General features: G+C 37.6%; 1 pseudogene; it reads left to right on the forward strand.

The window, feature by feature from the left end:
- LOC136849294 (prostaglandin G/H synthase 2-like) overlaps positions 1-15,484 on the forward strand; it is a 114,084-nt pseudogene extending 98,600 nt beyond the window's left edge.
- The last annotated feature ends 2,806 nt before the right edge of the window (positions 15,485-18,290 follow it).

Raw genomic sequence — 18,290 nt, forward strand, 5'->3', positions numbered from 1 at the left:
GTTAGATACCACTCTAAACCCAAAACGTTCACTCTTTCTTTGATAACATCTATGGTTCTGTTAAACTCTGAATCATTACTGACCCATTCTTGTAGAGGCATATTAGCATCTTCAAGAATCTCATTTATTACTGGATACTCATCCATCAAGACTGACACATCCTTGTAAGTTTTACTAAAATTATCTACATAGAAATTCTTCATCAGAGATGATGCAAGGGGATTATCATGTAAAGATAAATGATGCAAAAGGGTTTGCTGCAAGAGAAAGGGGGAGCATGTAGCTCCAAAACAAACTACACAAAACCGGTAAGTTACAGTAGACTTCAAATCGGAGGGATCAGTTATCCATAGAAATCTGCAATAATCACGACAGTCAGGTGAAATGCCTATCCTTAAAAGGCTTTACTGATATCTGAAATCACAGCTACTGGGTTTGTACGGAAACTCAACAGGGCATCAAAAAGTTTAGTAGTTAATGAGGGACCAGTTAATAAACAATCATTTAAGGAAAGTTCTCCTTTAGCCTTGGAAGAAGCATTAAAAACTATTCGAATGGGAGTTGTTTCTGAATCCTTCAATACAGCATGGTGGGGTAAATAATGCCCTATAATAGGGGAGCCTGAGGGAATTAATTCTATAAACCCAGACTGAACGTAATCTTGGATAATCTTATCATAATGAGCATACAAGGAGGGGTCAGATTCGAATCTATGTAGCGAGGAATTTAATTGACCAATGGCTATTCTATAGTTAACAGGCGGTCTACTTTCATCTTTAAATGGCAAAGGACACTTCATACTTATTGTCAACCCTTTTTACTTTATCCTTAAAACACTTAACTGATTCTCTTTCTTCAGGACTAATTTCAGATTGACGAATACCAACACTTTCTAAATCCCATAATTTTCTAACTTCACAACAAGAATTAATAGGGATTTCCTCTACTTCTATTCTTGAACAACATACATTTGATGTAGTAATCTCATTAGATTCTACATCGTCATAAGACCAACTAGGAAGAGGTCCAAAAATTAGTGCACCACCAGAACTATTCAATATCTGTATTCCAGAGCAAATTTGACTGTTGTGAATGAATTTTCCATAGTAATCAGCTCCAATGACCAATTCTATACCATTCACTTCATCTGAATTTAAATCATTATCTGCTAATTTTATGCCTTTACTCGTCAAGAACGCAGCTGACTTACTTAAACCTGGAGAATAAATTCTGGAATTAACTCTATCGAATGCAATGGCATTAATGACAGTACGAATCTTACCTAGTCTCACCACAACTCTTACTATATTACAATTAACTTCCATGGCATCACTGCCAAATGGTTTTACCTTTAAGGCTACTGTTGCTATGGACGGTAGACTAAGCTTATGAGCTAATTCCTTTGCAATAAACGTTCTTTGTGCACCAGAATCAAAGAGTGCTCTCCCAAAGGAACGATGTCCATTCCTGACACAATTACATTAGCAGTAGGAAGAGCAGTCGAAACAGAACTCTTATTAGTCTGAGAATGATCAATACCCAAAGAAGCAGTCATAACTACTGGGGAATCACCTTTACTTACAGCACCTTTAGAATCATTATGAGATTTCCCAGAATTAACATTTGACTTACTAACATTAGTACTATTTACACTCAACTTTGGTGGAGCAGGATTAACAGGGTTTTCTGTTTTCTTACAAATCATCGGGTAATGAGGCCCATCACATATATTACATTTCGGTTTGTTTCTACATTCAGAGAATAAATGACCTCCTTTGAGGCAAGCAAAGCACAATCTTAAATATTTAACTCTGTCCCTTCTACTATCAATGGTTTTGAAAGTCTTACAATCGCGAGAGGCATGGTTCGATGAGCAAAACACACAATTATGGTAAGAACTACTATTACTAGGCTTACTGTTACTTTGTTGTGCTCTCTGCACGTTTTGCACATTTGAGGGAATCACTTTAGAATAGTTACCCTGATCACGTTTTCTCTTATTAGAATTCTCACCTTCGTAACAAAATTCCATTAATTCACAAACATATTTCAAACCTGAGGAAATTTGCTTTAAATCAAGAGACATACTATTATGTTTATTAGCTATAGCCTTACGTGTTTCAGGTGATAATTTCTCGCATATTATACTAGAGAAAATGGGGTTCATGGCCTCTACATCTAAATTCAATGTGTTCATTTGTAAGATAATCTTCTCATATTCCAATTTGAACGTGTTCAAATCCTCTATTGTATGACTGGGAGGGACTAAATGCGTTAATTTGGACATAAGTCTACGTTTCAATTTGTCCTTATTATCATACTTCTCCTTAAGGGTCTGAATAGCTACTGAATAATTGGCATTAGTGACAGGCAAACCTTCTATGGCTTTAAAGGCGTTATCCTTTAAACTAGCTCTGAGGGTAGAAAACTTAATCACATTGGAAATATCCATACGATCGTGAACTAAACTGTTAAATATATCCCAAAATGCAAGCCATTGTTCTTCCCCACCGCTAAATTCAGGTATCTTAATTGCTGGGAGTTTAGGGGGAGGGAGAGGGTTAATGGGAGCCGAAGGAGGAGGCAAAGCGGGCTGTTGATTTATATCTCCCGTGTCAATCTCGCTCATAGTTTTCTGTGCAGTAGCAATAGCTTTCCTTACACATCTAGTTATTGCTCTATAACTTCTACATAAACTATCATATTCACTATCCTGTGAAATAATCGTCACATTCTGTGACCAACTATCTTCAAAACGTCGTAGACCCTCAATAAGACAACGTTCATACCATTACAAGGGTCGATTTTGGTGTATCAGTATCACCAATGCAGTTATCTGTCTCATCAAGCAAATCTTGTAAGGAAATAATTTCCCTTTCAATAACTACCCTAATCTTGGAATCCATTTTCTTGTTAATGGATCAATAAGAAACTTGCTCAAATATCAAAATGTATGGCAAATTATCTAAACCTGATTGAAAATATAACTAATCTTATTCATAGGTCGAATAACATTCACTGAATGATAGATAATTTGACCACGTGCTCTTCATCACTTCACAAAATACATCTGGTCACGAAAACCTAAGTTCAAAATAGCTACGAAATTCAACAAGAATTTCTTCACAGAGTAATCACTAAATACGAACAATAATGTTCCATAAACAATAGATTACTTGGCAAAACACTCCAAGTAATTCAATACTTCACAAAATAAATCTGGTCACGAAAACCTAAGTTCAAAATGGCTACGAAATTCAACAAGAATTTCTTCACAGAGTGATCACTAAATACGAACAATAATGTTCCATAAACAATAGATTACTTGGCAAAACACTCCAAGTAATTCAATACCTTACCCTGCTCACCAAATAACTTTGGACACGTGCCAGCTACACTAAAATGACTTTATAGCCATCCATCACCAACGTGAACTTTATCGTAAATTATCTTTAACATCCAAAAAAATCCTTTGTGAATCGTTATGGCATCCGGTTCGTTCGAAGGACCAAAGCAAAATACTACTATAACTAGCAAAGAATGTGGTGAAACTTTAAAGTTTTAGGCCCACATTCGGTACGATTTCATTCAACCTTAAGCCCTCCTGCCCTAGCTTTGAATGAGACCAAGTTACAGTGCTGAGGAGTTTACTAACTTACTTAAATGTACCATGAAGTCAAGAAACATTATATTCTTTCCAACAAAGTGCAGTTGAGAAACAATCAACTATATTTCCTGCACCAATTCTTTTTGGGTGATGCCACACGGGTTCACAAATACGCATTTAAAAAGTTTAACACATATAATTAATATTTAAAGGACACAACAATCATCCAAGTTACATTAAGAAGCAAGAAAACATTAACATATTACTGCAAAAATTGACAAAACGTTACGTTACTTCGATAGAGGAAAACATAAATGGCAAAAAAAAGGGGGATTTCAGAATATTCTTATGAAGAAATTACTGCAATCACGACGACAGTTCACGAGGTGATGGGGCTGGATTTTACGAGAATTTCTTCTACAACTTGCCTTTCTGGAGTTTGCTGCGAAACAGGCAGAGCTTCATGTTCCCACCCTGGAAGAAAACTCGGGAGCAGTACATTGGATAGCACAGTTGTCACATCTACAAAACTACAGGGTTACGTAACAAACCATCAACTAAAACACAAACATTAAAGTTGTTTAATCGTAACCCAACATACAAAAAAAAAAAAAAAAAAGGTTTCGTCCAGAAGGCAAGCTTAAACTACTGGCATGTGCCCTTACAACAAGAAAATAACATATACATTCTCCACAGGAAGAAGTTTGACAACACTGCAATCAGACGTCATTTAATTTTATAGAGATGGATAAAATTTGCGAAAAAGGTGTTTTACTACTTTAAATATTAATGTACTAATTTATACAAACTCATTGCTATAGTTAATATAATAAAAACTTCTTCTGTGGAGCAAAACAATCACATCAACGTATTTTTTCATAGAAACTGGGAAATACATCAAAATAAGTATTCAAGAAAACTAGGAAATTTTATTCAAGGGGAATAAATGGCAATTTTTGACATTCTCCCCCAAGAAAGAATCATAATTAGAAGTAATCACAACTGCACCCAGGAGCGAATTCAATTGAATAACGCTATGCAGCTGTGACCATCTTAACACATCAAAAATTTAAATCAAATATACATTTTAGAGTACATCCATAGAAATTAAATCCTTTCTCTCTTGATCACAGCGGATTGCTGCTGCACGCCGAGGTCTAGTACCACTCAGAGGCACACTATCTGGCTCCTGAGTTACGACACTATCAAATTCCCTCTCAGGGTAATTCCAGAAGTACGAGCTTTGTGATTGATCTCATGTATAGTTTATTATTCACTCTCACTTCTACAGACCTAATCACACCATCAGACGATGGAAACAGCTGGGTAACCTTACCCAATGAGAGGAGGGATCTATAGCCTTTCCCCAGATGATCTTCTAAGTCTACCATCACTATGTCCCCAACTTTCACATTTGCAGAGAGATAATCACTAGAATTAAAATGTCTCTCTCTCAAGGACACTAAATAGTCTCTTTTCCAAGAGTTCTCAAATTTTCTTAGCACTGATGATAATCTAAAATATTGTTCTCTAAGATCACTTGAACTCATGAAATCTGGGTCATCAGTTGCTGAATTGTTAAGAGGAGGGGAAATACAAATATTTCGCCCATAAAGTAACATGGAGGAGTCAAAGCCTCACAATCTCGATCAGAGGAGAGATAAGTCAGTGGTCGAGAATTTATCACAGCTTGAAACTCAACAAGTAGAGTTCTCAACTCTTCAAAGGATACACGTTTGTGATATAAGGCTTTGGACAAACATCCCTTTAGAACACCAATAAGGCGTTCATAAAAGCCTCCAGACCAGGGGGCTCGCGGTGTAATGAATTTCCAATTAACACAATTTCCTTCAAGGTATGACTTTACCTCTGGTTCATCCATAATTTCCTTCAGGAAATTATTAAATCCAACAAAATTCCTACCATTGTCAGATATAATCAGACTCGGCAGAGAATGATATGCTACAAAGCGTCGAAAAGCCAGTAGGAAATCGGAAGCAGTCATGGAATGAGTCAATTCAAAATGAACTGCCCTGCTCGTAGTACAGGTAAATAGACATATAAAGACCTTCTCCTCCAAGCCAGTCTCATGATCAAAAACATTAATAGCACCAGTATAATCAACTCCTACTGATTGGAAAGATCTATCATATCTCACTCTTTCTGTGGGTAATGGTGGAGGAGGAGGCAAACACAACCGTTTCTTGGTTAACTTCTGACACAAAACACACTTTGACAGAATTGATTTGATAACTTGTCGTGCTTTCGGTACCCAAAAAGTTTCTCTCAACAATACCAGTACAGAATTGACACCACAATGGTGATGATGTCTATGCAAATGTTCAACTATCAACACTGTTAAATAACTTCTGGAAGGCAATAACATTGGGCACTGAGTATCATAAGACATGGAAGCGTTTTTCATGCGACCCTGAGACCTAATTAGATTTTCCTCATCAACAAATAAGTTCAACTGATTACAGAAATTCTTAATATCCATGGACACTCCATGTGAATTCTTATCACAGAGGTACATTCTGGTAGTAGAAAAATGTTGCTTCTGTTCAAGGAGGACAAGTGCTTTCATTTCGTTAACAACAAACTTAGAACCTTTACTGCATTTATTAAGAAAAAGCAATATTGACCTCATGATACGTTTAAGCTTACTTAAATTACTGTAACGTGGGATGTCAATTAATGGGGTTGGAGGGTTAACAAACTTAGGTTCTGAAAGAATTTCATTAACATGCACAGTTTCTGTAGCTAAAGATTGGGGATAATCACCAGTTAAAAGCCATTTAGGGCCATTCCACCATAAGGAATTTTGCGCTAAATCTTTACTAGTACTACCTCTGGATAAAATATCAGCTGGATTATCCTTAGAGGGGGTATACCGTAGAGGAAACTTGAATTCATTAATTTCAGTGACTCTGTTTCGTACATAGGGAATTTTACTATTATTGTTCTTCACCCAACAAATAGAAACCATGGAGTCACTCCAGAGAGTGCAAGAACTCAATCTCAAATCATCATTCTGCATTAATCTTCCAGCAAGTTTCGCACCCAAGGACAAGGCTGTCAATTCCAAACGCGGAATAGTCTGTTTAGGGTTTGGTGCAACTTTACACTTACTGACCAGTAAACTGCTTACACTTCTCCTGAAATCAATCACATAGGCAGCAGCTCCATATGCCTTGTTAGAGGCATCACAAAATACATGTAAGTGGGAACCTTCAGGATGTACAACAAACCTAGGAAACTTTAAACTTTCTACATTTCTAATACATTTGCAAATTTCATCAAACCTTGAACATAATGATTCTGGCAAAGGGTCATCCCACCCGTAGTTACTCCACAAACATTTAAGAAAATATTTACCTCTCACCTGTATTGGTGACAATAATCCTAGAGGATCAAACATTCGAGCTATTACTGATAAAACCTTTCGCTTGGTTAAAGGTCCTTTATACTCACAATTTACTTCCTTCAGTGACATCTCATCTTGTGTTAGATACCACTCTAAACCCAAAACGTTCACTCTTTCTTTGATAACATCTATGGTTCTGTTAAACTCTGAATCATTACTGACCCATTCTTGTAGAGGCATATTAGCATCTTCAAGAATCTCATTTATTACTGGATACTCATCCATCAAGACTGACACATCCTTGTAAGTTTTACTAAAATTATCTACATAGAAATTCTTCATCAGAGATGATGCAAGGGGATTATCATGTAAAGATAAATGATGCAAAAGGGTTTGCTGCAAGAGAAAGGGGGAGCATGTAGCTCCAAAACAAACTACACAAAACCGGTAAGTTACAGTAGACTTCAAATCGGAGGGATCAGTTATCCATAGAAATCTGCAATAATCACGACAGTCAGGTGAAATGCCTATCCTTAAAAGGCTTTACTGATATCTGAAATCACAGCTACTGGGTTTGTACGGAAACTCAACAGGGCATCAAAAAGTTTAGTAGTTAATGAGGACCAGTTAATAAACAATCATTTAAGGAAAGTTCTCCTTTAGCCTTGGAAGAAGCATTAAAAACTATTCGAATGGGAGTTGTTTCTGAATCCTTCAATACAGCATGGTGGGGTAAATAATGCCCTATAATAGGGGAGCCTGAGGGAATTAATTCTATAAACCCAGACTGAACGTAATCTTGGATAATCTTATCATAATGAGCATACAAGGAGGGGTCAGATTCGAATCTATGTAGCGAGGAATTTAATTGACCAATGGCTATTCTATAGTTAACAGGCGGTCTACTTTCATCTTTAAATGGCAAGGACACTTCATACTTATTGTCAACCCTTTTACTTTATCCTTAAAACACTTAACTGATTCTCTTTCTTCAGGACTAATTTCAGATTGACGAATACCAACACTTTCTAAATCCCATAATTTTCTAACTTCACAACAAGAATTAATAGGGATTTCCTCTACTTCTATTCTTGAACAACATACATTTGATGTAGTAATCTCATTAGATTCTACATCGTCATAAGACCAACTAGGAAGAGGTCCAAAAATTAGTGCACCACCAGAACTATTCAATATCTGTATTCCAGAGCAAATTTGACTGTTGTGAATGAATTTTCCATAGTAATCAGCTCAATGACCAATTCTATACCATTCACTTCATCTGAATTTAAATCATTATCTGCTAATTTTATGCCTTTACTCGTCAAGAACGCAGCTGACTTACTTAAACCTGGAGAATAAATTCTGGAATTAACTCTATCGAATGCAATGGCATTAATGACAGTACGAATCTTACCTAGTCTCACCACAACTCTTACTATATTACAATTAACTTCCATGGCATCACTGCCAAATGGTTTTACCTTTAAGGCTACTGTTGCTATGGACGGTAGACTAAACTTATGAGCTAATTCCTTTGCAATAAACGTTCTTTGTGCACCAGAATCAAAGAGTGCTCTCCCAAAGGAACGATGTCCATTCCCTGACACAATTACATTAGCAGTAGGAAGAGCAGTCGAAACAGAACTCTTATTAGTCTGAGAATGATCAATACCCAAAGAAGCAGTCATAACTACTGGGAATCACCTTTACTTACAGCACCTTTAGAATCATTATGAGATTTCCCAGAATTAACATTTGACTTACTAACATTAGTACTATTTACACTCAACTTTGGTGGAGCAGGATTAACAGGGTTTTCTGTTTTCTTACAAATCATCGGGTAATGAGGCCCATCACATATATTACATTTCGGTTTGTTTCTACATTCAGAGAATAAATGACCTCCTTTGAGGCAAGCAAAGCACAATCTTAAATATTTAACTCTGTCCCTTCTACTATCAATGGTTTTGAAAGTCTTACAATCGCGAGAGGCATGGTTCGATGAGCAAAACACACAATTATGGTAAGAACTACTATTACTAGGCTTACTGTTACTTTGTTGTGCTCTCTGCACGTTTTGCACATTTGAGGAATCACTTTAGAATAGTTACCCTGATCACGTTTTCTCTTATTAGAATTCTCACCTTCGTAACAAAATTCCATTAATTCACAAACATATTTCAAACCTGAGGAAATTTGCTTTAAATCAAGAGACATACTATTATGTTTATTAGCTATAGCCTTACGTGTTTCAGGTGATAATTTCTCGCATATTATACTAGAGAAAATGGGGTTCATGGCCTCTATCATCTAAATTCAATGTGTTCATTTGTAAGATAATCTTCTCATATTCCAATTTGAACGTGTTCAAATCCTCTATTGTATGACTGGGAGGGACTAAATGCGTTAATTTGGACATAAGTCTACGTTTCAATTTGTCCTTATTATCATACTTCTCCTTAAGGGTCTGAATAGCTACTGAATAATTGGCATTAGTGACAGGCAAACCTTCTATGGCTTTAAAGGCGTTATCCTTTAAACTAGCTCTGAGGGTAGAAAACTTAATCACATTGGAAATATCCATACGATCGTGAACTAAACTGTTAAATATATCCCAAAATGCAAGCCATTGTTCTTCCCCACCGCTAAATTCAGGTATCTTAATTGCTGGGAGTTTAGGGGGAGGGAGAGGGTTAATGGGAGCCGAAGGAGGAGGCAAAGCGGGCTGTTGATTTATATCTCCCGTGTCAATCTCGCTCATAGTTTTCTGTGCAGTAGCAATAGCTTTCCTTACACATCTAGTTATTGCTCTATAACTTCTACATAAACTATCATATTCACTATCCTGTGAAATAATCGTCACATTCTGTGACCAACTATCTTCAAAACGTCGTAGACCCTCAATAAGACAACGTTCATACATTACAAGGGTCGATTTTGGTGTATCAGTATCACCAATGCAGTTATCTGTCTCATCAAGCAAATCTTGTAAGGAAATAATTTCCCTTTCAATAACTACCTAATCTTGGAATCCATTTTCTTGTTAATGGATCAATAAGAAACTTGCTCAAATATCAAAAATGTATGGCAAATTATCTAAACCTGATTGAAAATATAACTAATCTTATTCATAGGTCGAATAACATTCACTGAATGATAGATAATTTGACCACGTGCTCTTCATCACTTCACAAAATAAATCTGGTCACGAAAACCTAAGTTCAAAATGGCTACGAAATTCAACAAGAATTTCTTCACAGAGTAATCACTAAATACGAACAATAATGTTCCATAAACAATAGATTACTTGGCAAAACACTCCAAGTAATTCAATACTTCACAAAATAAATCTGGTCACGAAAACCTAAGTTCAAAATGGCTACGAAATTCAACAAGAATTTCTTCACAGAGTGATCACTAAATACGAACAATAATGTTCCATAAACAATAGATTACTTGGCAAAACACTCCAAGTAATTCAATACCTTACCCTGCTCACCAAATAACTTTGGACACGTGCCAGCTACACTAAAATGACTTTATAGCCATCCATCACCAACGTGAACTTTATCGTAAATTATCTTTAACATCCAAAAAAATCCTTTGTGAATCGTTATGGCATCCGGTTCGTTCGAAGGACCAAAGCAAAATACTACTATAACTAGCAAAGAATGTGGTGAAACTTTAAAGTTTTAGGCCCACATTCGGTACGATTTCATTCAACCTTAAGCCCTCCTGCCCTAGCTTTGAATGAGACCAAGTTACAGTGCTGAGGAGTTTACTAACTTACTTAAATGTACCATGAAGTCAAGAAACATTATATTCTTTCCAACAAAGTGCAGTTGAGAAACAATCAACTATATTTCCTGCACCAATTCTTTTTGGGTGATGCCACACGGGTTCACAAATACGCATTTAAAAAGTTTAACACATATAATTAATATTTAAAGGACACAACAATCATCCAAGTTACATTAAGAAGCAAGAAAACATTAACATATTACTGCAAAAATTGACAAAACGTTACGTTACTTCGATAGAGGAAAACATAAATGGCAAAAAAAAAAAGGGGATTTCAGAATATTCTTATGAAGAAATTACTGCAATCACGACGACAGTTCACGAGGTGATGGGGCTGGATTTTACGAGAATTTCTTCTACAACTTGCCTTTCTGGAGTTTGCTGCGAAACAGGCAGAGCTTCATGTTCCCACCCTGGAAGAAAACTCGGGAGGAGTATATTGGATAGCACAGTTGTCACATCTACAAAACTACAGGGTTACGTAACAAACCATCAACTAAAACACAAACATTAAGTTGTTTAATCGTAACCCAACATACAAAAAAAAAAAAAAAGGGTTTCGTCCAGAAGGCAAGCTTAAACTACTGGCATGTGCCCTTACAACAAGAAAATAACATATACATTCTCCACAGGAAGAAGTTTGACAACACTGCAATCAGACGTCATTTAATTTTATAGAGATGGATAAAATTTGAAAAAGGTGTTTTACTACTTTAAATATTAATGTACTAATTTATACAAACTCATTGCTATAGTTAATATAATAAAAAACTTCTTCTGTGGAGCAAAACAATCACATCAACGTATTTTTTCATAGAAACTGGGAAATACATCAAAAATAAGTATTCAAGAAAACTAGGAAATTTTATTCAAGGGAATAAATGGCAATCTTGAAAACTTCGTTAAGTTCTCTTATTTTGAGTCGTGGCCCCTCCCCCCCTAGAATTGCCTAGGCGGGGAGTCTGCGCTAGACGGTGGCTACGGTGCTGCCATCTATTGAGTCTTTCAGTGACTAGTTTAAGTGTAACAGTATGACGTCATACTCAACACCGTTTAGGAGAAAGTACTTCCTTGGGTTGCAGTTTTCTGCATACCCTTCTATGGATGCTGTTAGCAGAATGTTATTTTCAAACATGAAATTGGTTCATGACTCGATTATAGGAGTTCATTTTATAAATAGGAATAGAGTAATTGTTGAAGTAGTACCAAATGTGTTTAATGATCTCATGGAAAAATACGAAGGCAAAGAGGTATGTTCAGAACAGTTGGGGAATGTAAAGATTGTGAACCTTAGTACATCCATTACGTATGTTTCAATAAGGAATGCTCCTTTCGAACTCTCAGATGAAAGCTGATCGAGGTATTATCGAAATATGGCAAAGTGGAAGGAATCAGGCAAAACAAATATGCTTACGGACCGTTCAAAGGGCTATTGACGGGAGTCAGGACAGCTAGCATGAGACTAAAAGAGAATGTTCCTTCGTCTATCACGGTTTTCGGATTTACCTTAACTATCTTGTATAATGAGCAGCAACGTACATGCTATAGGTGCGGGGAAATATGGCACGTGGCTAAAGACTGCAAATACGAAGATGCAAGGTGTAAGTTTAAACAAGGAGAGTTCCCTCACCTTGCCTATGGAAGGAACGGACGAAACCAACGTAAACGCAAATGAGTTGCATAAGACAATGTAGAAAATGAAACAGTTGAGGAAAGCGGAGATACCCAAGGAAATCAAACTACAAATATAGTAACCGAAGGAAAGGACAGAGATGAGGAACCTAGTTCAATGGAAGAGCAGGTATTAAATTGCACAACAGAAGAAATTGTTAAGGATAATTCACAAAATGATTGTGAGCAAGTAAAGGATGAAGACGACTCGATAAACCTTGGGGAAGGCACAACAACAAAGAATGCTGGAAGTGATCTAGGGAAAGAAACGAAGGAAGATCATGTCTCGGTGGAATCTTTGGACTGTTGCATGAGGGAGGGAAGAAAATGTTCATGGCAAACTGGAGAGAGGGGTAATCGTTGGTCGGCCAAACTATGAGGACGAAAGGGATCTTTTTGAGGACAGTCTTGAATACGAGCAGGATGATGACGATGCAGGAAGGCCAGGATTTAGGGTTTCCCAACCAATAGGTGTCAGTGACTTGCATACGTCTACAACAAATGTTGAGATTCATAAGGATCGTAAAGAAAACGAGGTATTTACAGAAAACGAAGCAGCAAGTATAGTAGAAGGAAAAGAAGAGAAAAAAAAACGGATAGTGAGGAAACAGATTATGAGAAACCAGCGTCCCAAACAGAATTTTACAGTACTGATATAGAAGTTGGAACATGGCATACAAAATCAGACTCTAGCAATAAACTGAAGATAACGCTGAAGAAAGACAAGCATCAAAACATGGAAAGGATGAACCCGAATTTATCATCAGATGATGAAACAGGAAAGTGTGCTAAGAAGCTTAAAGCAAATTAACGTAGTATTGTATTACGTTTCAACCTAGTATTGTATGTTTTTTGTTTACATAACATACAAAATTCACTTCATCCACAATAAATATAGCTACAATTAACGTAAATGGACTTAATACCTTGAATAAGCAAATTAAAATAATAAACTTTGTTTCTTTATAAACTGGAATATGTTGAAAAATATTGCAAAGTTTTGATTAATTATACACAAATGCTTAAGGGTGGAATAGCTATCTTTTTTTAATAAAACCTCTAAAGTGGAAGTTTTGAGTTTTGAAAATGATATAGATGGTTATGTTATGAGTGTTAATTGTCGTTACTCAAATGTTAATATTCAGTTATTAAATGTGTATGCTCCTGCTGGGAATAGTAAGAAAAAAGATAGGGAGAAATTATTTAATACAGATATTTTATATTTCTTAAGGAACAATATAAGCAATATCACAATGGGTGGTGACTGGAATTCTATTGCCTGTAACAGGGATTGCTCAAATTCAGATAGTAGACTTCTATCAAAATAATTTGTAAGCTTGAAAAGCAATTTGAAACTTAGAGATGCTTGGTTTTCATGTCATCACCAGGTGGAGTATACTTATGTTAGGGAGAGAGACGTGTTCACCCTTCATATGCGGTCACGCTTTCCTTCGTAGCATTCCATTAATTTTTCCTTTTTGTTATTATTATTATTATTTTTTTTCTCTTTTTCCGCTTCCCTTCCTTCTAAGAACTCTGTTTTTCCTAGACCCCACGTCTTTTGTCTGCTTACCCCGTCATAACATTGTCTATTTATAGTTCGTACTCAAGTGTGGGCAGTGGATGCATAAAATTAGCGAATTAAAGCTCGCGAATACTCTCGCTCACCTACCTCTGTCAAAACACCCCAGAGTAAGGGTCAGGTTAAAAGGCAAACTAACCGCATGCATTTAGGGGATATCTAGAATTAAGTAACCATGTATTCTAATTCTTGAACATTAACCTCTTTTCTTCATTTGTTTGCCACAAGCCTCACATACCGTGGTCTTATAATCCTAATTAAATCATATTGTTCGTGTCACTTTATAAAGTTATCAATGTGTAACCAAATCCAAAGTAATTACTCTTTGCAAGTGTTGAAAATTTCTTATGTCCTGTTAAAGTAATTTGTTCCAGTATGGTATCCACAGTAGTAACACAGAGTTTTATAAATACCTTAGTAGTAAAGTCCATTGCAAGGCAGAATGTAGAGTAAAGTAAAGAATTTTCCGTGCATTCTTGCGTATTTCGATGTTCACACCCGAATGAAGGTGTGTACACCATCTTGTGTGGGGAGCTATTAAGAGTAGCAAGACTTCGCTAGAAAATTGCTCCCTTTTCTTTTGCTTCTTGTCTGCGGTTCGATACTTCGCACGGTCAGAATACAAGGGGTTAAAACCGATTGAAGGACACTCCTTTTAAGTAGATAATTTGTGATTTTCAAGGCAAAAGTGAATCTGTCTGGCTGTCCTTTTCAGGCAAAACCCCCCTGCGGGCATCAGCTGAACATGACTCAACTCCCTATGTGCTGGACGTGCCCCCTGCCCCATAGGAGGAGATAAAAGCGACAAACAGATCAAGGCTCTCTCTCAGAAGCGCTCTGGAAGAGATGGTGTAGAGTCGACATCCCAAACCACCGCCATGCCATGGCCCAACGATGCCCTTAGCTCCTAACCATGTGGCCTTTAAAAGTATACTTTCCCTTTGTGCACTCCACCCGCCAGCCACGTGTTCCCTTCGATGATGGCCGGACCGATGACCCACTCCATTTGCCTGGCGTTTTGTGAGGTTCCCATTATCTTGCCCTTTACTGAAGCCCCTGTATCCTACCACGTGGAAGATTGCACTTGCACTCAGAAATTGCAAGTCATTCACGGACCGCCTTCTGCGCTGGAACCAAATCTGCTCTACGGTAAAGTGCTCTGTAGAGGCATCCATTCAGCCACGCTTTTCCTCGTAACATTTACTTAATTTGAGTGCCAGTAATCACCGAATCTCTTGTCAAATGTCCATGCTCCTCGAGTGTTGGCAGTGCTAAGCCATTATTAATTCATCGAAGCTTCTTGGCACCCTCAGTGCAGCTTCAAATTCATTATTCTTTTGTCTATTTTCATTACTGTCATATATTGTGCATATCTCTCATTTTAGAGGGACCCTATATCGTGGAATCTTCTTGGACTGTGTTTGGAATCGCCCCAGTTTCATCCATCCCGTAGCAATCCCCTTCAGGATCAATAATCTACTTGCATTCCTCTTTCCCGTACTAATGTTATTTATGTAAATACACTCCTGTAAGTTTGCCCATGTGTTACCGTAATATTTCCCTTCAGTAGTAAGAGCCTTAAACTCATATGAAATTCCCCCTTTCTCCTCTTGTTTTATGTTTTCCTGGCCCCACGAAGTTGAAATCACTAGGCTAAATTATCTGAAATTGTTGCTACCTGTCTCACAGAGAATATTTCAAACTAGATTGCCAGGGAAAACATAAAAATGGCGACCTTTTGCCTGAGATTTTCGTTTTAGCGGTTGCATCCGCCCCATTTTTTTTCTGCTTTTGCTTGTGTTTGCATCTACCAAATCAGCAATTAGCAAAGCTACGGTGGGTATGAGACAAATTCCGAACCTTTTGTGTAAAACCAGCACACAGATCCAGAAATTCCTCGTAAGTAATGTGTTTATCTTAGCAAAACTTTTTTACAATCGTGACTGTTCCTAGGAATTAGAAATAGGGACGCATGTATTCACTGAGAGAAAAAAACCGCCGTATTAGATTCATTAATGCATGCCTTTCAGGATAGGTAGTTAGGATATAACCAGTGCTAACCATTCTTTGCTTCGAGGAATAGTGCGAAATTCCTCTTGTGTTAAAATCCTTGCCATATTCTTTGCTTCAAGGAGTAGTGCGAAAGAAATTCCTTTGTGATAAATTTTACTTTGCATTTTAAATTAGAGAATTATTATTTAGGCGCAAATAAATTCCCACGTGGGACAAGACTAGATCAGCTTGCTTTGCTGAAAATACTTCTCTCAGTGTAGTTAAAAGTCGAATTAGGTGTTAGGAACGCGAAATTTGAACTTCGCTTATAGGGGAAATTACTAGGTAATTTTTACTGTTATCCTCTCAGACAACCGGGAAATTCCCCGGAGTCGCAGACGGTCTATAAATAGAAGGGTTCATTCACACAGAGCCTAAAAATAACTGCGGATTGTCAGACGCCTTTTACCCTCCTCCCATGCCAGTGTGTGTAACCTTTTTTTACATTTATTTCTCAGTAAACATTTTTCTTTGGGTTTTTCCCGTTAGTAATTCCTAAGTCCTAAGTTACGAATCATATTTCCAAGTCCTACGGGCAAACCAAATAAAATTCTACGTCGTACGTGGCTAGAATTCCTCAACCAAATTCCAAGTCCTCAGAGACTCCTACTAAAATTCTACGTCGCACGTGGCGAGAATTCCTCAACCAAATTCCAAGTCCTCAGAGACTCCTACTGAAATTCTACGTCGCACGTGGCGAGAATTCTTCAACCAAATTCCAAGTCCTCAGAGACTCCTACTAAAATTCTACATCGCACAAGGCTAGAATTTCTAATTCCTGCGGGATACCCAAAATCAAGTCCTTTTGAGACATTATATTAGTGTATTTCACACACACCTAAGCCCTTATGGGACTGATCATTCTAGTTCATTAGAACAACTCCTTAATTCCATGCTACAGCTGGCCAAGTCCGAGCGTGACATAAAATCCAACTACGTCTTCTGAGACATATTAAATTTTAACAAAGTCTCCTCAGACTTACTGATCAACTGTCTTATTCAGACAGATCCATTCTCCTGCAGTCTGAACAATTGAGTGTTTCAGATTCTTGCAGCTGTGTCTTTTTAGAAACCCTAAGTCTTTTCGGACGTATTTGATTTGCTAGAGAGTCCAGTCCATATAACCATTATTTCAAGATGGCTATTACCAGAGCCCAACAAAACGAGGACTTCAAGTTCTACATATCTGCTGGAAAGGACATGGGACTATCAGGGCAAGCTCTGAGAGAATGCGTTCAAGAGCGAGTGGACGATGCCAAGGCGAGGAGAGATAGAGAACAGGAAGATCGAGAGCAACAGCGCGCCCATGGGCTCCAGATGTTAGAATGACAGAACACCACACCGCCTCCTGTGGCAGAAATGAGTGCCCTCAGCCAAGCTCACTCATTCATGCCAAAATGGACGGAGTCGGAGCCTGAAGTATAGCTTGAAAGGGCCGAACGAGTCCTGGAGTGCTGTGACCTCTCCCCGCGGAACTCTCCCTTGTTCTCACTAAATTCCTGGGCGGAAAGGAACTAGTTACCTACCACACCCTTTCGGCAGAAGATAGGGGAAACTGGGAAGCCGTACGCCAAGCGGTTACGAAGGCATACGAGATTACTAGATTCATTAATGCATGCCTTTCAGGATAGGTAGTTAGGATATAACCAGTGCTAACCATTCTTTGCTTCGAGGAACAGTGCGAAATTCCTCTGTGTTAAAATCCTTGCCATATTCTTTGCTTCAAGGAGTAGTGCGAAAGAAATTCCTTTGTGATAAATTTTACTTCGCATTTCAGATTAGCGAATTATTATTTAGGCGCAAATAAATTCCCACGTGGGACAAGACGAGATTAGCTTGCTTTGCTGAAAATACTTCTCTCAGTGTAGTTAAAAGTCGAATTAGGTGTTAGGAACACGAAATTTTAACTTCGCTTAAAGGGGAAATTACTAGGTCATTTTTACTGTTATCCTCTCAGACAACCGGGAAATTCTCCGGGGTAACAGACGGTCTATAAGAAGACGGGTTCAGTCACACAGAGTCTAAAAATAACTGGGGATTGTCAGACGCCCTTCACCCCCCTCCCATGCCAGCATGTGTAACATTTTTTTTTTCATTCATTTCTCAGCAAACATTTTTCTTTGGGTTTTTCCCATTAGTAATTCCCAAGTCCTAAGGGACGAATCGTATTTCCAAGTCCTACGGGCAAACCAAATAAAATTCTACGT

This window comes from Macrobrachium rosenbergii, chromosome 2, assembly GCF_040412425.1.
Source record: "Macrobrachium rosenbergii isolate ZJJX-2024 chromosome 2, ASM4041242v1, whole genome shotgun sequence".
NCBI classification, from domain to species: Eukaryota; Metazoa; Arthropoda; class Malacostraca; order Decapoda; family Palaemonidae; genus Macrobrachium; species Macrobrachium rosenbergii.